The sequence below is a fragment of the Solanum stenotomum genome, chromosome 2 (genome assembly GCF_019186545.1).
Source record: "Solanum stenotomum isolate F172 chromosome 2, ASM1918654v1, whole genome shotgun sequence".
Lineage (NCBI taxonomy): Eukaryota > Viridiplantae > Streptophyta > Magnoliopsida > Solanales > Solanaceae > Solanum > Solanum stenotomum.
The window spans coordinates 29,135,451-29,151,137 of NC_064283.1; positions in this window are offsets into that span (position 1 = coordinate 29,135,451).

Genomic DNA, 15,687 nt, shown 5'->3' on the forward strand with positions numbered 1-15,687 from the left:
TTGTACAAATTTGAGGTGTTGGTTGTGATCAATACCGATGTCTTGAATAGTGCACTTAATTGAACAAAATGAATGTGCGGCTACAATGAGGTAAACGAAGTTACATAGGAAATATGTGAACTTTGAGCATCTTATTGTGACTAGCCGATTGTCGATGAAGTCTCTTGTGATGAACATTGCATGCTAGCTAGAAAGTGTTGAGTCTTGTTTGATAATGGTATCAATGCCTTGTGTGGTGAGGTTGTTTTGAGCATTGTGTGTTATGACACCTAGAATTTACCCCGTTGGTCCGATCGATTAAGTGAAGTAAACAATTGAAATGTTTTTAGGCATTTTTTTTGAAGAATGAGCCTATTTGTCAACATACATCTTTCTGGCCAACCTTGTGAGAAGTGTGAACTCTGCTTGTCACCTTTTGAGCCTACCATTTTCTTGGAAGAAACTTGAACAACTTAGACCTCTTTGTCCCACCACCTATAACCTTCATGAAGTTTTGGTTTGTGTGAATAGCTAACTTAGGCCAAAAGCCTAAGTTGGGGGTGTGGTGAAAAAGAAGGGAAGTCAAGAAGTGAAAAAAAATTCCCCCTCCTTATGGACTGTGTTAAAGGAAGATGGAACCCCTCCATGTAAAAAAAACAAAAGAAGAAAAGAGAAGAAAGATAATGAAAAAGAACAAAAGTTGTGAAATAAAGTTGTGCAAATGACAAAAGAAATGGGGTATCCGGTGAATCATGTCTAGTTGAATAATGGGGTGGATTATGATCATGTTGAATGAATAAGAGAAGGAGAAAATGATTTTCAGGTCAAAATTCATGAAGGTAGAAGCCACTAAACCCTAAATGACCATACCTTTACACTCAACCCCATTATAAGCCTTGAAAAGAACTTTGTGATCTTGAGTGAGCTGAAACGAATGTTGATTGAAAAATTAGGGCAAACCTATGGGTGAAGTCATTCATGTGTTCATCTTTGTGAGTGTGAGAGTTGTATGTGATTCCGGAATCTTAACTTGATGAGAAATTTTGTGTGAATGTAGAATCATCTTTATTGTGAGGGTATTTGAATACCTTTGATGCGCTTGAACTTGCATTTGAGGCAAACATTGTGAGCTTCAGTACAATTGATGATGGTGAGTCACAATTTTAAACTTTGAGTGCAAAATTGATCATTGTATGAGTAGTTTGAACCTTGTTGTGTGCATTTATGTTGAGTTTTACTTGAGGACAAGCAAAAGTTTAAGTTGAGGGTGTTGATGAGTCCGAGATTTCGACTCCTTTGGGATTTTTTTTGATAGCATAAGTGTCCTCAAATGCCTAAATTATGCTCTAAACTGATTTTAAAATGTTGATTTGCAGCATTATAGGCTAAGGAGCAAGGTAAGGACACTACCGGATAAAGAAGAACTAACAAGCTGAAGAAGTGAAGGAAAAGCGATCCTGGGGATCGCCAAGACCACTGGATGAACTGCCAAGTGGCTCTTCAGCCCGCCTAAAGTTCTAGCGTGCCAGCCGTAGGGAAGAACCAAGTTGGCGACTTAAATGGGCAATCGGTGGATCGCCGATTGATTCTAGGATAACAATTTGGATCACCCAAAGTTACAGGACCTGAGATGCTAAGGATGAATGCCAAATGGCGATGGAGTAGAGCAAAGGGCGGATCGCCGAATCTTTAGGTGAGGCGCGACTTACTCCGCCGAAATGACTTTCAGGCTAAAACGCAGGCAACTTTATAATTGGAATTTAAAAGGAATTTTCAGAGTTCTGATTCCCAAGTTTAGAGTTAGACTTTTCTTTGTAGCTTTTCTTGTAATTTTGAGGATTTCTAAGATAGATTGTGAGAATTCGGAAATGGGTTTTTGAATTTGACGATTTTAGAACATTGTAAAAGCTTGAAGACTATACCCAGCTAATGACCAATCGAGTTGGTAATGGTTTTTGCCTTTTTCTGTTGTCTAGCTAAAACCCCCATTCTTGGGGTGTGATCATGTGATTATGGGTTGAATTAGAGTATGAGTGTCTTTACTTATTGATTTTTATGCTTAATTGAAGTGGGCTTAATTGATAGCTGTGTTTTTATCTAAGAATTGTAGTTGCAAATGCAATTCGAATTTAGAATTCTAGGCTTGCTTGAGAAAGAAGTTTTAGAATCAAAGCTTTCAGTTAATGATTGTAGCTATTGGGTTGATATGGGCTTAGCTCGAAAGAGTAAATCCTAAATTCGATTCTACCCATCTAAGAGTAGATGAATTAAGGTTTTGGGTTGTTACAATTGTTAAGCTTATTGATGTTCGAAAGAAATCACTTGATTCGTTGTAGTTGTTCGAGAGAAAACTATTGCATTCATAGCTAGCTTACCCACTGATATTTAGCAATCCATTAGTAATTATAATTACCCATACAATTAAATCAGCCTATAATCGATCACATCCCAAGAATCTCTCTTTATATTGTTATTTCCTCTGTTATTCTTGTGTTGTAGCTGATAGTTGATCATCCAAATCCCCCTATCTGACATTCGTTTTCACACCCTTAGATCTATTTACTCGTTTCCGATAATGTATATTCCAATAACCGAAAAGATCTCGTTTACAAATTCATAACTGAATTTAAACACATATCGCTTCCTGTGGGTTCGACTCCAATTCTTCGTTGGATTTCATACTAGTTAACGATTGTTTACACCTAAAATCAGAAGATGAGGTGTACTTGAAACGTTAATCACTTGTATGACCAAACATGTTGTGAGATTACACTAGATATATTATTATTGTTGTGTTGTGTATGTACTTGAGCTCTTTTATTAAAATTTTGTTTTAGGTCACTAATTTTATTGAGACTTTTTGATCATCAAACGTGGTTTATTCAACTATGTATATATCTGAGGTCTCTTATTAAAATTTTGCTTTAGGCCACTAACTTTATTAAGACTCTTTGATCATCAAACTTGCTTATATGATCAATCTCACTTATGAGATTACACTAGATATATTATTGTAATTGTTATTGTATTTAATCTCCTAATACATGTGAATCAGAAAGTCAGGGGAAAAAGAGATCATAAGATATTTTTCTTCATTTTTTATATTTTAAATTATCTTGATTATCTTTGGTTAGTTATTTTTTGTTGTATCTGTTCATATGTTATATTTATTATATTTTATATTTCAGTTATGAAACAATCTAGTGAAAATTCAAGAGTGGTTTGTAAGAATTTGGAGGTAGATAAGATTTTTTTAGAAAATATATTTAAGAAATATCCCTAAATGGGAGACCTGGAAGTAGTTTGAAGTCGGACTCTTGTTAGTATATTTTGTGAAAGTGACATCTACAAACACTCGAGAATTTATAGCACCATATCGTAACGTTTGATATTAATTAGGAAATTATCATTGTAGGCAAACTATTAATAAGGAGGAAAAAATTAATCATGGTCAGGCACAACTCAGGAATTAATGTTATATAAGAACGTTCTTATGGAGTTTCGAAAGTAAGATTCCCTATATTAGGCAAGATGCCTCCATATTCTATAGATGTTCATAGATATATTATTGTTTTATGTTTTGCAGTTCATAATTTTATTAGGAAGGAACGTATAAATGATGACCTTTTTAATTAATACGAGTCACCTCAATTAATATTTGATGAGGAAAGAGAGTATTGGATGAAACAAATGGACTTGGTTAGATAGTTGCAGATATGGGTGTTCGTGGTTCAGTTTGGATCGGTTATTGATTAAAACCAAAACCAAACCAATCTAGTCGATTTTTTAAATTTCTAAAATCAAACCAAACCAACCAAAAAGAATAACCATAGGTTTGGTTATTACCAGTTTGGTTTAGTTTGATTCAATTTTTCTGGTTTATTCGATTTGAAAGTAATAATTTTTTTGAGGACGTATGTATCCCGATAGACACAAACACCAAGTACATGAACAATCCACAAAAAAGCTAATGTCGGTTAAATTAAGCAATACTCGAGTTATCATTATATGAACAAAGTGATTCGATTAAAAGAAAGTGTGACTATTTTATGTGAAGTACGGTAGGTAAAGACTAAAATAGATTTTGATGGACTTGGACTTAGGATTGTTATAGTTGGGCTAAAGTGTTGGGTTTAAGAAAATGGTAAAGTTAAAGATTTAAGTTAATTAAAATTTAACAAATATTTTTAATTTATTTATGAATAATTATAAAATTTATATATCTAATTTATCAGTCTTGTTTGGTTATTTTTGCGGTTGTTTTTTTAGTAAAACCAAAACCAAACCATATTGTATCGATTTTCAAAATTTAAAACCAAACCTAACCAAATATTAATTTTTTTAACCGATTTGGTTCGGATTGCGGTTCGGTTTGATTTTTTAACCATAACCATGAACAACCCTAAACACAGAGTTCAAATGTATGTGCTATTTGTTACATAAATACTATTTGAATATTGACTGACTTTAGGATAAATTAGTAAACTGAAAAAAAAAAAAATTCTCAATTTTTCAATAAATAAAGCAACTTTTTTGTAAAATCTCAAATAGTTTGATTTTTGCATTTTTACTATAAAATGACCGAAAAAAATAATTTTCAAAAGAAGAATATATTTACAAAAAAATTCGCGAACTACGCACACCTGATTCTCACATTGTTGAGATACATAGGCAACCCTCCTTGGATTCAGTGGTCCATTTCAATAAAATGCAAAAAAAAGAGAGAGAAGATTATTTTTAAAAAAAGTTAATTCTTATTTCCTTGTTCGAAAATAAAAGATAAAATAAAGTTTGTATTCATATCAACAACAAAACAAAAGTATTTTAAGAAAAAAAAAAGTCGCGAACTACGCACATTTGATTCTCACATCGTTGAGATACGTAGACAACCCTCGTAGGGTTCAACGGTTCTTATTAAATATAAGAATAAATATAATTTTTTTTTTAAAAAATATTATTTCCCTATTCCATAAAAAAAGATAAAAAAAAGTTTGCATTCATATTCAACAACAAAATAAAAGTTTGTTAAGAAATTCGCGAACTACGCGCACCTGATTCTTACATTGTTGAGATACATAGGCAAACCTCCTAGGGTTCTGTGGTCCTTATTCAAGAAAATGAAAAAAAAAGAGAAGATTATTTCTTTTAAAAAAACAAATTCTTATTTCCTTGTTCGAAAAAAAGATAAAAAAGAAGAAGTTTGCTTTCATATTCAATAACAAAACAAAAGTTTATTAAAAAAAATTACGAACTACGCACACATGATTCTCAACTCAATAAGATACATAGGCAACCCTCCTCGGGTTCGGCGATCCTTATTCAAAAAATATATAATCAATTAAATGAGTAAATGTTTTGGTCTTTATTCAAAAGCTTGAATAACAAAAGTTTTTTTTCCTTATCTCAAAATCTAAAAAAAAGAAGAGTTTGTTTAGTTTATTTCATTACTTCTAAACTATGTTTGATCTGATTCTTGTTTTGACAAGATATGTAGAAAGCCTTATTTTGAGGTTCGGTCCAACTAACAAAAATCTAGAAAGTCTTCATCACAAAAAACTAGGGCAAAAAAAAGATTTTTTTTATAATTCAAAATTCGAATAAAATTGTTTCTCTTCCTTCTTTTAAAATCTAAAAAAAAAAGATAAAAACAAATTGTTTCTTTAAAAGTTTTTTTTTTTAAAAAGAAAAAATGAATTCTTGACTTGGTTGGTACCAGTATACTTAGGAGTTTGCATGAGAATAACAAAGGAGTTAAACTATTTTTCAAGATAGACCAACTTTGTTGTGATCCATAGATTATTTAGGTACCACTTGTTATATTTATGTAATACTTGAAAATTATCGTGCTTAAAGTTAAGACTAAAACAAATTCACCTCATTATTTCATGGGCATTGTGTGGTGAGCTTTAGATATAAAATTCAATGACATGACTTTGTTGATCTAGAACTTGTCCCAAATGTTTGTTGAAGTGAAATTTTGAGCAGCATATAACTTGGGAAAGATTTTAGCCTTTCTTGTGATCCGCTTGTGCCTTTAAAGCCTACCAAATGACATGTTATCCATTAAAGTCCCATTTCGAGCCTGAACCCCATTTATTTGAATAACCATATTTTAACATATATCCTTTTGAGTGCATAAATGCACTATCCCTTGGTCTCACCGCCTTAAGCGCACTATCAATTAACTACACAACGCAAAAAAATTGAGTTGGGTAACAAAGTGAAAAGGTCAAATATGTGAAAGTCCAAAAAAAAAAAAAACAGACAAAGAAAAGCTAGAAAGAAAAAATGAAAAAAAGCCTCCAACGAAAAGGAGGGAAAATGAGATAAAAAAAGAAGAAAATAAATGAGGAGAAGCTTCCAAGAAAACAAAGGTCAAATGCAAAAAAATGAAAAATATTTGAGAGCATAATGCAACTTTTAGGAGGAAATAGTGACTTTATGTAACACCCCGCTACTAGAAAGACTTAGAATTAGAAAGAAACCATTTTTGGAGATAATCAAATTTGAAAAGTTTGATGAAGATAAGTTAAGTATGAGTTTTGGGTCAACTTCAAACGACCATAACTCATAGACCATGATGAGTTAGGTGTTCTACAAGGTACTGTAGGAAAGGTCTTTGAATTATCTTTCCAATGCCACCAAGTTTGCTCGAATTCCAGTTCGTATGAGAGAGATATGCCCATTTGAAGTTGGGCTGTCTAAATAAGAAAAGTCAAAACCGGATTTTAGAATGGTATTATGGTCTTTTCACTACCCAATTAATCAAATTCGTTTTTGGTAATTAAGTTGGGGTCTCAACTGATTGGATTCAGTTTACGTTTTATAAAAATAAGTTAGGGTATTGAGAGAAGAGAAAAGAAGAGGAGGAAAAAGGATAAGAAGCTTGGAATCGTCTAGTTCTTAAGGAATTGCTTGAGGATTTCGCCAAGGGTTGATCCCTACGAGATATGTGAGATCACATAGCGTTGGTTTAGTTCACCCACACGCCAAGCATGATTCTAATTAGCGAATTATATTCTTGAAAGTATAGAAATTGAGTTCTTGATGGATTTGTTTGAAGTTTCTATTGAGTTCTTGATTGTTTGAACTGTTGAGAAGTTTCTTGATTTAAATTCATGAAATTAGATGTTGTTTTGAGAAGATTCTTGCATATTTTGGTTATGTAGTCGAATCTAAGTGTTTAGGGAAAGAACCAATTGAATCTAGAGGGTTTAGAGTTGAAAAACGTCTAAGAAAAATTGGGGATTTTCTAGGTAGGGTATGGGGCGCCACGCCAGCCGAAGCGCCCCACTTCGGGTTCTGAAGTTTGGCATCTGGGGCGCTGCACCAGCCAGTGCGCCCCAAGCCAGTGTCTGATGTTTTGGGTCTCTTTCTTTTTGTGGAGATTAATGAAACACAAACTTCCTATTAGGGAAGTGTTGATCAGAATAAAGGTGGTGGAGGAGGCCCTTTGTTACTATTGTACTAGGCCACAAACACAAACTATTGATCATGTTTTTTTGACCTCTTCTTTTGCTAAAAGAGTGTGGCAGAACTTTATTGCAGCAACTGGGGTACAAGTTTCAGGTTTCCAATTGAAGGTATTTCTCCACAACTGGTGGAAATTGGATGCCCCTCCTAAACTTAAGCCTATCTTGATGGCACTGCCTGCTTTCATTATTTGGCAACTTTGGAAAAGAAGAAATGCTCTTAAGCATGGGAGAGGATGTCTTTTTATAAGACTATGGAAGAAATTAATAGGCAAATTTGATTCTTGGCAAGGTGTAGATATTCCTAGTTGTCTTCTATTCCTTATCACTGGCCCATGCTTTTTAAATTTTTGGAGGAATATACTCCTTCTATTGTTACAAAAGTAGTTATCTGGAGAAAACCTGAGATAGGAAATTAGAAATGTAATACAGATAGAGCTTCTAAAGGTAATCTTGGACCTAGTTCGAGTGGTTTTTGTGTGAGAGATTCGTTTGGAAATTTTATATATGCAGAATCGTCTAGATTGTTGGATGGTAATAATCTTATAGCTGAAGCTAAGGCTTTAGTAGCAGGGCTAGAATTTTGCATTCGTGCACATTATACTTTAGTGGTGATGGAGACTGATTCATTAACCATGTAAAATGTGCTTGAAGGTATGTGGGAGGTCCCTTGGGAGATAAGTTTGGAAGTGAAGTGATTTAAGCAACTTAGGAACAATGGTGTAATAAGGGTGGAATATGTATTCAGAGAAGGAAATCAACTAGCTGATTACTTTGCTAACATGGGTGCTCATTTTGTAGGTACTAAAAAATATAACAATATCCAGGAGGTTCCCTTACAAGGTAGAAGAATTATCAACATGGAGAAAGATGAAGTTCCAAGTCTCAGGATTCATAAATGTCAAAATAAAGGATATGGATGCACATAATCACACACACAATCAGATGGCACAAATAATACAACAACAATTATAATTGCAGATACAACAGCTACACCAACAGTTACAAACAACCAAAACGGTTACTTTACCAACATTTTAGTCCGAGATCATGGTTAACCATTTTCCTAATGCCTCTAAAGCATACAAGCTTGTAACATAAGTTTTCATTATTCTTACTTGCTGGTGATTAACGTTAGTTGTTGATATTTGAAAATCAATCAGATCATCTTTGTCAAAACAGTGGTATTATCTTCTCTTGAAGCTCAATCTGTAGAGAAAGTGAAATGGTTGGTAAATCAAAATTCAACGAGATGACAAATCGAGTGGCAAAATTGTGAGTTAGTTACCTCGTGTAGATTAGTGTGGGAATTTAACATAGAGCCGAAGAAGTCTTCTTTGGAACTGATTTCATGGCATCTGTGAGACTTGTAGGTGTCTTGAGTGAAATCAATATAAGCTCTTTGAGCTATTTTCATGGAAGATCTGGACTAAGGTTGTCGGTGATCATAATATCATCACTCGATTGTAACGTTTTTGAAGTGGGCTCAATTTTTTAGCTCAACTCTCGATGATTCTGGCGATGGGTACCTAAGCTCTTTGAGCTTTCCGTTTTGAGGGTTATGTGAATTTCCCATGTAGTCTTGTTTAGATGTTATTTCCTTTTCATTTTATTTTGTTTTCGGCTAGTTTTGAGCCTTTGGGCTAGTAGACACTTTTGGTCTACTATGTCAAATTGTAAATGTCGTGTTTTATATAATTGATGGCTTTGCCATCCTTAAAACAAAAAAAAAAGTTTTGGGTCTGGCGCCCTACAACACTCAGAGCGCCAGGGACGCCAGGTCTTCTACTCTTTCCCACTTCTTTCCGTACGAGTTTCCTTGAAACGTACCTATGTTTTCTAGTTGATTCCTACACTCTAAGGTACGTCTAAACAACATGAAATCATCCATAACATGAGATCATGAACCTTGAATCCATAATTCAATTTAAGGAAATTTAATAGTCAAGTCAAGAGAAGTTCATAGATTTTCCCAAGGTCTTTTACAAACGTTTTAACTTTGTTTTAAGACTTGGGTTTTGAGTTGAGAGAAAAGAGTAAAGATTGAAGTACATTTCTTCAAAAGAGTATATTGGGACTATGCATTCCCAAAGAGTAAATGGTTTCACAATTAAGCAAGAGAGGAAACTTTGATTTCCAAGAGAGCGTTTGAGCTAAGTTATGTTTTTAAGTATAAGAGCTAGTATTATATTTTGGGAGTAGTATTGAGCACCGATATGGGGGAGAGTTCAAACAACTCCCAGCCCCCATAAACCATGTAGCCATCATGGGTAGAAAAGAGACATACTTTTTAGATGATTCCGTAGTGCTTTTTAGCATAGACTAGTGGATCCACTTAGTAGTCAGGTTCTATACACTCGACAAGGTATAGGACGACCTTGGCAGCGTGAGGCAAAACGCTGTATCATCACAATATCTCTTAAGTGATAGTTGTCGGTTAGAGAAACTCCCCCATCAGTATTTTGTATTCTTATCTACATAGAAGTAAATTGTATTTTTATATGCATTCTAGAGTTTATATTGTATCTTTGCATACCTAGAAAGTTACTATTGTATTTCTAAATACACAGAGTTGTTATCCATGTTTTAAAAGATTTTCTTTATATTGCATTTATATTATTGCTTTATATTGAAATGAGTACAGTTCAGTTCAGTTCAGTAGAGTTCAGACCAAGTTTGTTCTTTCAGTTCCCTTTTTAAGCTTTTGTTTTGTTTTAGAAGTCTTCTCGTATGCTCGTACATTCAATGTAATGATGCCATTTGGCCTGCATCGTTGTTATAATGCAGATACAGGTAACCAAGATTAACATCCAGTGCATCATTGATTCTAGTTGAGCTTCAGAGTGTGTTGGTGAGCCTCTTTGCTTCAAGAGGATCCCCTTTTATTTCTTTTTCAGTATTTTAGTTCATTAGGATGTCGTGGATCTTGTCCCGACATCCATCCCAGTTATTAGAGGCTTCATAGACAGTTAGTTAGTTCATTTGTCACTATCTTGTTGTTGGCTTATGTTGAATCTTGAGTTGCCACTTTGGCAAAGTTGAATGTTATTTAATACATTCTAAGTTATCTATTGAGCAGTTCAGTTTACTTTTTAAGTATTTCTATCATGAGAAAGTCTTCCGCTAAGAGTTAAGTCAGGCCAAGGGTTCGCTTGGGGCCAACAACGGTTCTCAAAGTGCCAGTTCCACCCATGGTGTAGGCTCGGGGCGTGACAAACTTGGTATCGGAGCACAAAGTTCAAGAGGCCTAGAAAGTCTATGAAGCTGTGTCTGTAGAGTTCTAGTTATCAGTGTGAAGTGCGCCACATCTATAAATAGGAGGCTGTGACACATAGGAACTATCTTACTTCTTTCATACTCATTTCGTGCGATAGAGTGTATCTCTATAAAAGTTTCTTTCTAACTCGTGCTTGCGTGTGTCTTTCAGATCATGCCTCCACGAAGAGCTGTCAGAGGTCGTCCGGCTAGAAGAAATGTTGAACCACAGGAACAAGGGGTACCTAATGCACTAGAAGTGCAACCCCAAGGTGAGGTCACCAATGCTGAGTTCCGTAAGGCCATATGGATGTTGAGCCAAGTTGTGACCAACCAAGCTGGGCAACAAAGAGAGAATCAACAGGAAGTGGCTGATACGTCAAGGATCCGTGAGTTCTTAAGGATGAATCCACTAAGCTTCACAGGTTCAAGTGTTACTGAGGATCTAGAAAACTTTGTTGAGGAGCTTCAGAAGGTTTTTGAGATCATGCATATTGCTGATGCTGAGAGGGTGGAACTAGCTGCATACCAAATGAAGGGTGTCGTTAGGATCTGGTTTGATCAATGGAAGAAGAAATGAGCTGAGGGTGCACCACCTGTGAGTTGGGCTTATTTTGAGGAGGCCTTCCTAGGGAGTTTCTTCCCCCAAGAACTGAGAGAGTCAAAGGTACAAAAGTTCCTCACTCTTAAGCAGGATTCTTTGAGCGTTTATGAGTACAGTCTGAAGTTAACATAACTTTACCGCTATGCTTTTGAGATGGTTGCTGACATGATAAGCATGATAAGTTTATTCGTTGCTGGGTTGTCTCGCATGTTAAGAAAGAAAGTCAAGGCAGCTATGCTGATAGGGGATATGGACATAGCAAGACTAATGATCCACATGCAATAAGTTGAGGAGGACAAGCTGAGGGATAGAGAAGAGATTAAGAATAAGAGGGCTAACACATCAGGTAATGAGTTCGGGAAGCAGAAGAATAATGCCAACCGGTCATCTTTCCAATAGAAACAAAAAGGACCTGCTCCATCATCTACTAGTGCACCTACACCAAAGAACAAAGGTGAGTACAATAGTCATAATTTCAGAGTTAAACTTGCCTATTCTCAAGGTAGTATGGCACAAGAGGGTAGTAAGCCTCCTGCATGTGCTAAGTGTGGCAGGAGCCACTCACGGATGTGTCGTGATGGATCCACTAGTTGTTTCAAGTGTGGCAAGAACGGTCATTTTATGAGAGAGTGTCGAAAGAACAGGCATGGTAATGGTAATGGGGAAATAAAGCCCAGTCTTCTTCAGTTTCTCCACTAGATAGAGATACATCTAGAGGATCAACTTCAGAGCCAGGCAGAGGAGGAAATCGTTTCTATTCTATTACTAGTTGCCAAGAGCAAGAGGATTCACCAGATGTTGTGACTAGTATGATCCAAGTCTTTGAATTTAATGTTTATGCTTTGCTAGATCCAGGAGCGAGTCTATCATTTGTGACTCCTTATGTTGCGATGAATTTTGATGTTCTTCTTGAGAATCTTCTTGAGCCCTTCAGTATTTCCACACCTGTTGGTGAGTCTATTCTAGCAGAGAGAGTCTATCATGATTGTACCATTTCCGTCAATCACAAGAGCACCATGGCTAATTTAGTTGAGTTAGACATTGTATATTTTGATGTCATTCTAGGTATAGACTGGCTTCATCCTTGTTATGCCTCAATTGATTGTAGAACTCGAGTTGTTAAGTTCCAGTTTCCTAATGAGCCAATTATAGATTGGAAGAGTAGTTCAGTAGTGCCTAAGGGTCGTTTTATTTCGTACCTTAAGGCGAGAAAGTTAGTTTCCAAGGGGCGTGTCTATCACTTAGTCCGAGTTAATGACTCTAGTGTTGAGATACTTCATATTCAGTCAGTTTCAATAGTAAAAGAGTTCCCAAAAGTCTTTCTAGATGATCTTCTCAGAGTCCCTCCTAAGAGAGAAATATACTTCGATATAGATATTCTTCCCAATACTCATCCTCTATCTATTCCTCCATATAGGATGACACCAACATATTTGAAAGAGTTGAAAGAGAAGTTGAAAGATCTCATAGAGAAAGGTTTATTCGACCAAGTGTCTCACCTTGGGGAGCTCCGGTCTTATTTGTGAGAAAGAGAGATGGTTCTCTTAGAATGTGTATAGATTACCGTTAGTTGAACAAGGTTACTATCAAGAAAAAGTATCCTCTTCCGAGAATTGATGATCTCTTTGATCAACTTCAGGGTGCCACTTGTTTATCTAAGATAGACCTCATATCTGGCTACCATCAGTTAAGAGTAAGGGAATGTGATATTCCAAAGACAGCTTTCAGGATCCGTTATGGTCATTATGAGTTTTTGGTCATGTCGTTCGGTTTAACTAATGCACCTGCAGCGTTCATGAACCTTATGAATAGAGTATTCAAACCTTATTTAGATATGTTTGTTATCGTGTTCATTGATGACATTCTAATCTATTCGAGGAATGAGGAAAATCATGCTAGTCATCTCAGAATAGTTCTCCAAACTCTAAAGGATAGAGAGTTGTATGCCAGGTTCTCTAAGTGTGAGTTTTGGCTTGAGTATGTGGCATTCTTAGGCCACATTATTTCCGGTGATGGAATTAAAGTTGACACCTAGAAGATAGAGACAGTGCATAATTGGCCTAACCCATATCTCCAACTGATATTAGGAGTTTCTTGGGGTTGGCTGGGTATTATAGAAGGTTCTTAGAGAGGTTCTCATCTATTTGTCCCCTTTGACCAAGTTGACTAAAAAAATAGTCAAGTTTCAATAGTCTGACGCTTGTGAGAAAAGCTTTCAAGAATTAAAAAAGTGGTTGACTACTGCCTCAGTATTGACCTTACCAGAAGGTACTCAAGGTTTTGTGGTATATTGTGATGCGTCCAGAGTTGGTTTGGGTTGTGTGTTAATGCAGAATGACAAAGTTATAGCTTATACCTCCCAACAGTTGAAAGGTCACGAGAAGAAATACCCAACCCATGACTTAGATTGGCTGCCGTAGTATTTCTTTTGTAAGCATGGTGTCATTACCTGTATGGTGTTCATGTAGATGTATTCACTGATCACAAGAGTCTTCAGTACGTGTTTAGTCAGAAAGAGATTAATCACAAAAATGTGGTTAGAGTTACTCAAAGATTATGACATGAGTATTCTTTATCACCCAGGTAAGGCTAATGTTGTTGTTGATGCCTTGAGTAGATTATCTATGGGTAGTACCGCCCATTTTGAGGAGGATAAGAAAGAGTTAGCAAAAGATGTGCATAGACTTGCACGATTAGGATTTTGACTAATGGATTCCACAAAAAGAGGAGTAGTAGTGATGAATGGGGCTGAATCATCATTAATGTCAGAAGTGAAAGAAAAGCAAAACCAAGATCCTATTTTGCTTGAATTGAAGACAAATGTTCATAAGCAAAAAGTAATGGCTTTTGAACAAAGGGGAAAAGGTGTATTGAGGTATCAAGGTAAATTGTGTGTATCAAAGGTGGATGAACTCCAAGAGAGGATCATGGAGGAAGCTCATAGCTCCCGATATTCTATCCATCCGAGTTCTACAAAGCTGTATCGTGATTTGAGAGAGGTATATTGGCGGAGTAGTATGAAGAAAGGTATTGCTGAGTTCGTTGCTAAATGCCCGAATTGTCAACAAGTAAAAGTAGAGCACCAAAGGCCCGGTGGTATGACTCAGAATATAGAACTTCTGGAATGGAAGTGGGAGATGATCAATATGGATTTTATCTATTTTGGTGATTTTTGATAGAATGACAAAATCAGCCCACTTTTTGTCGGTAAAGACCACCCATTCGGCAGAGGACTATGCCAAGTTGTATCTTCAAGAGGTAGTTAGACTTCATGGGGTGCCAATTTCGATTATATCAAATAGAGGTGCACATTTTACTGCATAGTTCTGGAAATATTTTCAGAAAGGCTTGGGTTCAAAGGTGAACTTGAGTTCTGCTTTACATCCTTAGACAAATGGTCAAGCAGAGCGCACTATTCAGACTTTAGAAGATATGTTGAGGGCCTGTGTGATTGATTTCAAGGGTAATTGGGATGATCACCTACCTCTCATTGAGTTTTCTTATAACAATCTTAGTTCATCAAGCCATGGGGAAGCTGAAAGTTATTCAATAAAAATTGAAAACAACGCAGAGTCATTAGAAATCCTACACTGATGTTAGGAGAAGGGAGTTAGAGTTTGAAGTAGATGATTGGGTTTACTTGAAAGTTTCACCCATGAAGGGTGTTATGAGATTTGGAAAGAAAGGGAAGCTTAGTCCCCGATATATTGGTCCTTACAGAATATCCAAGAGGGTTGGCAATGTAGCTTATGAGTTGGAGCTACCACGGGAGTTAGCAACGGTTTATCTTGTATTTCACATCTCCATGTTGAAGAAGTTAATGGGCGATCCTTCACTTATCATACCTACTGAAGATATTGGTATTAAGGATAGCTTATCATATGAGGAGATTCCTGTTCAGATTCTAGATCGCCAAGTTCGCAAGTTGAGAACTAAGGAAGTATCATCGGTCAAAGTTCTGTCGAGAAATAAGTTTGTTGAGGAAGCTACTTGGGAAGTTGAGGAGGATATGAATAAGAGATACCCACATCTCTTCGACTTCGGAGAAGTTCCAAATTAAGGTACTAATCCTTTTCTTGACCTTTATTTTAAGTTGGCATGTTGTATTTACATTTTGCTTGTGGGGTGTTTGAGCTAGGTGTTAGATGTTACACCTTAGCCTACTAAGAGTAATATCATTTGAGGACGAATGTTCCCAAGGGGGAGATATTGTAACATTCCGCTACTATAAAGACTTAGAATTAGAAAGAAACTGTTTTTGGAAATAATCAAATTTGGAAAGTTTGACGAAGTTAAGCTAAGTATGAGTTTTTGGTCAACTTCAAACGACCATAACTCCTAGCTCAGGATGATTTAGGTGTGCTACAAGGTACCATA